The sequence below is a fragment of the Heptranchias perlo genome, chromosome 13, assembly GCF_035084215.1.
Source record: "Heptranchias perlo isolate sHepPer1 chromosome 13, sHepPer1.hap1, whole genome shotgun sequence".
NCBI lineage: Eukaryota > Metazoa > Chordata > Chondrichthyes > Hexanchiformes > Hexanchidae > Heptranchias > Heptranchias perlo.
In genome coordinates, this window is record NC_090337.1 from 13670227 (window position 1) to 13678915 (window position 8689).

Genomic DNA, 8689 nt, shown 5'->3' on the forward strand with positions numbered 1-8689 from the left:
GACTGCAGTGTAAAGCAAGGTTCCTGCGTGTTGTACAGTTTGCCACTGAGAACATGAAGAACTGGTAGACTGCCATACCCCAAAAAAAATGGAAAGCAAAGTTTTAATTATAGCCTTTATAATTCATTAGTTGGATTATATTTATCCAAATTTCACTCTCCCAAGTGCACATTATTTTTCAGGGAAGGCTATTGTCCATTTTGTTTTTAAAGTATCCCAGCCATTTGTTGGGAAATATATATATGTATGTTTATTGCAAGAAGAAAATTGTTATTTTAAAAAATATTGGGTTAGGTTTTCATCCTAAGCACTGTTGCATATTTGAGGCTATAGTACTGGATTAACAATCCAGAGGTTATGGCCTGGAACTCCCTCTGAATTACCGTCCAGTTTGGGGAGGATTTGGAGCAGTAAACAGTGTAAAATGGGTTCTTAATTACTATCTCCTCAAATCCACTGCGAAAAACTGCATCTGAATTATTCTTCCCAAAAAAAAAGCCAGTCCCCTTTAAGGTCTCGTGCGGGTCTGATCTCTCTTCTGTAAATGGGCTCAAAGGGCTAACCCCCGATGAATTTTGCATCCAATGTGTTTATGGCTAATCTCTGCGATCCATTTCCCCCAACCTACGCCCCAAAGCTGTTGAAAATAATTAGCGCATCTATTTTTAAAAATTCATTCATGGGATGTGGCCGTCGCTGGCAAGACCAGCATTTATTGCCCATCCCTAATTGTCCTCAAGAAGGTGGTGGTGAGCCGCCTTCTTGAACCGCTGCAGTCCGTGAGGTGAATAGTCTCAACTATGTCTTGGAAGCCATGTGAATGTGTCCTGTTCAAACCATCTATGCCACCACTGTTAGCTGCTAGTCCCGAAGCCATTAGTATATCTTAGAAGCTGTTCCTGGCATCTTGATGCTGCAGAAATCTCCCAGGCTGTCGCAGGCTCCAGGGTATTCTGCAGGTCATGAGAATCTTCTGGTAATGTGTTGCAGATGTGACAAGTGGACTCCTCCCATTTGTCCATCAGCTCAACCACAGGCATGGAAACCATCCCCACTGCCTCCAAGTGAGATTGGTGGTCCCTAATCATACCTCTTTTGTAGACTGGGCCCCTGAGATGTGGCTCCTCAGCCAAGGGTAGTCATTTCTTCACCTTGCACGGAAGAATGGCGTATTCCCTTCCATTTTCAGGTTCTTATTTTCACTTGTGCTTAGTGCTTCAGCCAGTAAGAGCCCTTGTAACTCACTAGCTACTTCCTCCTGGTTGGATGCCTCTATGCTGGTGCTTGCACAAGTAAGATACCATGACATAGCTGGTGAGGAAGTGGTAGCAGTTGAGACTGTGGTTCCGGCAACTAATTCCCCCAATGGAAGTATCTCGGGTGATCTTCCTGCAAGGCATCTCCTGTGATTTGAAGAACAGAAGAGTTTGTCTATCTGCATGCACACTGACATTCCCCCTTGAAGAAATTGTTACTCAGTGTAGGGCATTGTGTTGCTTTGAGAAAGCACTACCTATGGTGAGCAGTTCCCAGCTTTAATCAACGTTCTGTTGTCACCTCACCTCCAACCTCACCCTCTCCCACAGGTGCTCATACCTGCCTGCAAAGTCCTTTACACAATCACTCTGGGTTTTCAGCACTGCTTTTCCTCCCCCAGTTGTATTTCTTTGGAACTGGTTAAGAACATAAGAACATATGAAATAGGAGCAGGACTAGGCCATACGGATTCAGTCAGATTATGGTTGATCTTCGACCTCAACTCTACTTTCTCGCCCGATCCCCTTGATTCCCGTAGAATTCAAAAATCTATCCATCTCAGCCTTGAATATATTCAATGACTCAGCATCCACAGCCTTCTGGGGTAGAGAATTCCAAAGATTCACAACCCTCTGCGTGAAGAAACAATCTCTCAGCATCTACCCTGTCCAGCCCCCTCATAATCTTATATGTTTCAATGAGATCACCTCTCATTCTTCTAAACTCCAGAGAGTATAGGCCCATTCCACTCAACCTCTCTTCATAGGACAACCCTTTCATCTCAGGAATCAATCTAGTGAACCTTTGTTGCATTGCCTCCAAGGCAAGTATATCCTTCCTTAGATGAGGAGACCAAAACTGTATGCAGTATTCCAGGTGAGGTCTCACTAAAGCCCTGTACAACTGTAGTAAGACTTCCTTACTCTTGTACTCCAACCCCTTTGCAATAAAGGCCAATATACCATTTGCTTTCCTAATTTCCTGCTGTACCTGCATGCTAACTTTTTGTGTTTCTTGTACAAGGACACGAACTCTCTCTGAACATCAACATTTAATAGTTTCTCACCATTTAAAAAATATTCTGTTTTTCTATTCTTCCTGCCAAAGTGAATAACCTCACATTTCCCCACATTATACTCCATCTACCACCTTCTTGCCCACTCACTTAATCTGTCAATATCCTTTTGCAGACTCTTTGTGTCCTCCTCACAGCTTACTTTCCCACCTAGCTTTGTATCGCCAGCAAACTTGGATACATTACACTCTATCCCTTCATCCCAGTCATTAGTATAGATTATAAATAGCTGAGGCCCAAGCACTGATCCTTGCGGCACCCCACTAGTTACAGCCTGCCAACCTGAGAATGACTTGTTTATCCCGACTCTCTGTTTTCTGTCCTTTAACCAATCCTCTATCCATGCTAATATATTACCCACTGCCCCTTGAGCCCTTACCTTGTGTAACAACCTTTTATGTGGCACCTTATCGAATGTTTTTTGAAAATCCAAATGTACTACATCATGTTTGTCTACGTTTTTGGTCAAATTCAATCTTATAGATTAGAACCGGAGTGGCCACGGACATCTGGATATAAATTGCCAGAAACTACAATTGTGCGCAGTGTGCCGAAAGGAAGGCAAACACCTGAGACAGATCCCATATCTCCCGCTCTACACCAGATCTGAATATTTCTGGGTCAGCGCTTGTACAGCGATAAGCCTTCACTTTATTGTGAGGGACGTTTAGAAAGGTGAACGAACCCTTTCATTTGTGCGGGTGTGTTCAGCATAACAGGTTCTGGCACTCTGAAAGTTGCTTTTGTCTCTTTGTCATGAGGATATTTCTTCATCAAATGTCTAAAATTCTGATTGAATTTTCTTCATTTATCATTGCAAAATGCCTCATGAAATAGTATAACTTGAACAAAAAAATCTAAGTGAAAGATGAAAACAGCAATATAGGTCAACAGTGCCTGCTGAGAAGTTCAAAAGTAAACGTTGGGGCCGATTTTCGGATGGCCGAGTGGGTGCGTTGGTGGTGGTGGGGGGCTCCTAAAATGGCAGAATCCCGGAGCGGGTTCGGAGCCCGGCTCCAACCCGCTGACTTGCAGGTTCCCAAATGACGCATTCGGGTGCGGGCGCAGCTCCCGCATGCGGGACTCCCACCGGCAATTAAAGCCGGCCGGATGATAATTTACATTGTTATTTAGGTAATTGAAGTACTTGACAGACCTCATTGACTGGAGATTTTGGCAGGGGTGCAATTTTGAAGGATCCTCAGTGTGTTTCCCGTGCTGTGGGAAACACTCCCTGTTGGAGCAGACGTGTTTCAGCCAGTGGGAGAAGCAAAGGATTTTTTGACAGTTGTGGGGAATACCTCATTTATTGCAGCAGGGCACTCTGTCACTTCAGACAAAGTTTTGGCTGCAACTCCTTTGTCTTTCCACTCAAAATTATTAATTTATACCCTAAACTCTGCTGTGCAAACACATTTACCTACTTTGTGGATCCCCTCAAACTCACACTGTTAGGATGGGGGGCACCGTAGCTGCATTCATCACTGCATCCGAGGACGAGCAACATCACCAGCCTCACCAGGCACAACGTCCACCTCCGACACGTGGAGCTCCTCAACACCGTGCTGCACCACAGGCACCTGCACAAAATAGTCCTGCAACTACACATACACCCACTGTAGGGTGACCCAATGGGTGGCATCAAGTGTGGGTGTTCATGGTGAACCTCATGAAAGGGACTTATTACACAAGCCAGTCAAGAATGGCCAAGATGTGGCAATAGTGTTGACAATAATAATATTTAATGTGCCATTAACAAAAATCAAATATAAATAAAAACATGACAAACCGTCAAACACCCTTGTGCACCCCCTTTGCGCTCACAAAACCTTCACCTTACGCTTATGAGTACTCCTACGTGATGCTTCCCCTGTGGCTGCAGCAGAGGTAGTGGCAGGTTGCTCTGTTCATGCCCTGAACGATTAGATGCTTTGGGCCTATGCCCTCTGGGTTTCGGTGCCTGTGAGTGCCCCTCCAAAGACTGCTCCACCTGCACCTGTGCAGGGGCAGACTCGGCTACCCGGAGAGGAGGCAGCATTGCGGGTACTGGTTGAGAGGGGGGCAACGGGTGAGACGTGGGAGCGCTTTAAGTGGCGTCCCCACTTCCATGTCCCCTTTCACCATCATCCCTCTCCTGGGCCAGGCCCACATCACTCCTACCACCTTGCTGGACAACAGTTTGGAGGACATGTGTGAAGCCTTGTAAGGCCAGTGCTAGTGTATCTGCCTGCCTATTTAAGGTGGCAGAAATTTGCTCACCTTGAGTCTGAAGGGCCGTTGACAGGGCCTCAATGGACTCATTGTTGAGGCGTGCTTGAAGCTCGATGGAGGCTAACCTTCCCTCCATCACAGACATTAGGAACATAGGAATATAGGAACAGGAGTAGGCCATTCAGCCCCTCATGCCTGCTCTGCCATTTGATAAGATCATGGCTGATCTGTGATCTAACTCCATATACCTGCCTTTGGCCCATATCCCTTAATATCTTTGGTTGCCAAAAAGCTATCTATCTCACATTTAAATTTAGCATTTGAGCTAGTATCAATTGCCGTTTGCAGAAGAGAGTTCCAAAATTCTACCACCCTTTGTGTGTAGAAATGTTTTCTAATCTCGCTGCTGAAAGGTCTGGCTCTAATTTTTAGACTGTGACCCCTACTCCTAAAATCCCCAACCAGCGGAAATAGTTTCTCTCTATCCACCCTATCCGTTCCCCTTAATATCTTATAAACTTCGATCAGATCACCCCTTAACCTTCGAAACTCTAGAGAAAACAACCCCAATTTGTGTAATCTCTCCTCGTAACTTAACCCTTGAAGTCCGGGTATCATTCTAGTAAACCTACGCTGCACTCCCTCCAAGGCCAATATGTCCTTCCGAAGGTGCGGTGCCCAGAACTGCTCACAGTACTCCAGGTGCGGTCTACCCAGGGTTTTGTTTGGCTGCAGCATAACTTCTGCCCCCTTGTACTCTAGTCCTCTCGATATAAAGGCCAGCATTCCATTAGCCTTATTGATTATTTTCTGCACCTGTTCATGACACTTCAATGATCAATGTACCTGAACCCCTAAGTCCCTTTGGACATCCACTGTTTTTAACTTTTTACCATTTAGAAAGTACCCTGTTCTATCCTTTTTTGATCTAAAGTGGATGACCTCATATTTGCCTACATTGAATTCCATTTGCCACAATTTTGCCCATTCACCTAATCTATCAATATCCCTTTGTAATTTTATGTTTTCATCTACACTGCTTACAATGCCACCAATCTTTGTGTCATCGGCAAACTTAGATATGAGACTTTCTATGCCTTCATCTAAGTTGTTAATAAATATTGTGAATAATTGAGGCCCCAAGACAGATCCCTGCGGGACTCCACTAGTCACATCCTGCCAATGTGAATACCCACCCATTATCCCTACTCTCTGTTGCCTTTCGCTCAGCCAATTTCCTAACCAAGGCCGTACTTTTCCCTCGATTCCATGGGCTTCTAACTTAGCTAACAGTCTCTTATGTGGGACCTTATCAAATGCCTTCTGGAAGTCCATATAAATAACATCCATTGACATTCCCCTGTCCACTACTTTAGTCACCTTTTCAAAAAATTCAAACAGGTTTGTCAGGCATGACCTATCTTTCACACACCCATGCGGGCTCTCTCTGATTAACTGAAAATTCTCGAGGTGTTCAGTCACCCTATCCTTAATTATAGACTCCAACAATTTCCCCACAACAGATGTTAGGCTAACTGGTCTATAATTCCCCGATTTCCATCTCTCTCCTTTCCCACACTTACCAGCGACAGTATCTCAGAGATCCCCTCCTGTACCTGTGCCACCATTCCACTCATGCAGGAGTTGGACTCCTCCATCCTCTGCGCGATTGTGGAGAGTGCGCGTGGCACCTGTTCCAGCACCTCGCAAATGTGCTGCTGCTCCTCGATCATTCTCCTTTTAAAGGATGGCCCCTAGGGTTCAGCATCTGTGTCCAGCTGAGCAGAGCCTGGAGAGGAGTGCTCCCACCGACGCGGACTCTCCACAGCTGCCCCTGCGACCAGTGTCTGCTCGTGTGGTGACTCCAACTAACTGAGGACGGGGACCCACCGAGGTGTGTGTATCTGCGCTGGTGGATGGCTCGCTCAAATGAGACGGTGCCCCATCATTAAACCTGGGAGCAGCCTTTCCCCTGGGCTGCTCCATGCTGCACTTTTGGTCGTTTGCTGCAGGAGCAGCATTGGAGGACTGCCCCTTTAAATAGGGCTCCTCCAGCTGACAGCCTGTGATGCGGGTGCGCAGTCCGTCCACCGCGCAGGTTGCCGACGGGAAACCCGGAAGCCACGGTAAGTGCCTTCAATTTACCCGCGATCGCGTGGGGAACGGACCGATTTCACTGGGCGGGTTACCCACGCGCCCAGTCGTCCCCCCACCCCCTCCTGCTGCCATCCTGCCTCCCTGGTAATATCGGGGTTGTGTTATGCTGGTGAAAGACTTGAAACAATGGCACTTTTGTTGAATTATTTTAATTTAGCACAGCACTTACATTATGAAGACTTGTATAAGGTAACAAAATCATTTTTAATTCAAAATGTTTTTTTAAGCAACAATGAATGCAACAATGGGGCAGATAATATGATCTTTGGCACATGTAGCACTGATGTGCATTGGGTGCCAACTCCTTGCATTGTGGGGCTTTGAAACCTGAGAGCTGCTCAGATGTGCAGGTGTGTTGTAACCCGAGCGGATAGCACTCATGGTGCCGACAGCCTGTGCACTAATTATGTGTAAGGGGGCTGGAAACCAACCAATTTGTATCAAAAATCTTTGGCCGTGCAAAGCTAAGTCCCAGACTCGGACCACAGGGTGAGCCCCACACTTCTGCCAGTACACCTTCTTTCACCTGGAATGCCAGCAGATCCCAAACTGGGGACAAGGAAACTCTTGGCGTGGGAGTCCCCTCCCTCTGGCCGCTGGTTAACAAAGGTTCTGCCCCAATCAAGGCTCCCCTGGGAACTGCAGGGAAGAGGCCAGGATCCAGTGTATCCAGGTCCTACTCTTATTCCTGGGCCTTCCTAAACTCCACTATCTGACTTATGGTGAGAGGGCACTGCAAAGCTTGCTAGAAATTCGGGGCTGATATTTTTGCCCAGAGCTATGACCCTATGGGCAGAATTTGAATTGTGCAATTTGAGTATATCTATAGAATCGTAGAATCTTACAGCACAGAAGGAGGCCATTCAGCCTGCCATGCCTGTGCCGGCTCTCTGAAAGAGCTATCCAATTAGTCCCACTCCCCTGCTCTTTCCTCATAGCCCTGCAAATTGTTCTTCTTTAAGTAGAGATCTAATTCCCTTTTGCAAGTTACTGTTGAATCTGCTTCCACCACCCGTACCCTGCGTTTAGCATCACCCAGTCAGCTATAGGAGGAATGTTTTTCTTTAGCTTCTAGCAGTTCCTGCTCAGTTATATTTCAAATTATTTGAAGCTACTGGTCAAATTTTAAAAACTATCCAGGTGAAGTTTTTATTCAGTGTATTTTTATTCAACAGCGGGGCTCTCTGCGTGTGATGTACGTCTAAGGGAAAAAAAACGACAGTATACTGATTACACACCTGTTGTCGCTTTTGTTTTGTATTCCATAAACTACAGAAAATGAATAAAGCTGACAGTGTATTTCCTTATGCCGATATGAATGACATTTTCAAAAACAAGTTGTCTTTCAAAGCGAAGTGAAGCTCAGCAGTGTTTTGTTGAAGTGGAAAAGTAAATATCGTGATTGCTAACACCTGTGAGAGAGAGACGGGCGGGGGGGGGGGTGGTGAAATTCATGGGGACACTCGTGAATTGGCCACCTGTTATGCACTGTCCCCCATTTTCATTTCGTTGACTATGCTGTCGCCGTTTCGCACTCCCGCTGATTTTGCCCCCAGAGCAACAGAAAGAGCGAAAGATGGACAGAGTGTCTTTCCGCATTCTATCCACTCCATCACCAAGACCGCCCAGGATTTCTGCAGAAAGTTTTTCTTTGTTTCGTTTCCCCCGCAAACTGCTCTTTTTTTTGGAGAATTTTACATTTCTACTGGTTTTAAGAGTGCAAAACTCCGTAACATTGCCCGTATCCGCCCTTGCCTCAGCTCATTTGCTGCTGAAACCCTCATCCATGCCTTTGTCACCTCTGGACTTGACTATTCCAATGCTCTCCTGGCCGGCCTCCCACCGTGCACCCTCCGTAAACTTGAGCTCCTCCAAAACTCTGCTGCCCGTATCTTAACTCGCACCAAGTCCTGTTCAACCATCACCCCTGTGCTCGTTGACCTACATTGGCTCCCGGTCTGGCAACGCCTCGATTTAAAAATTCTCATG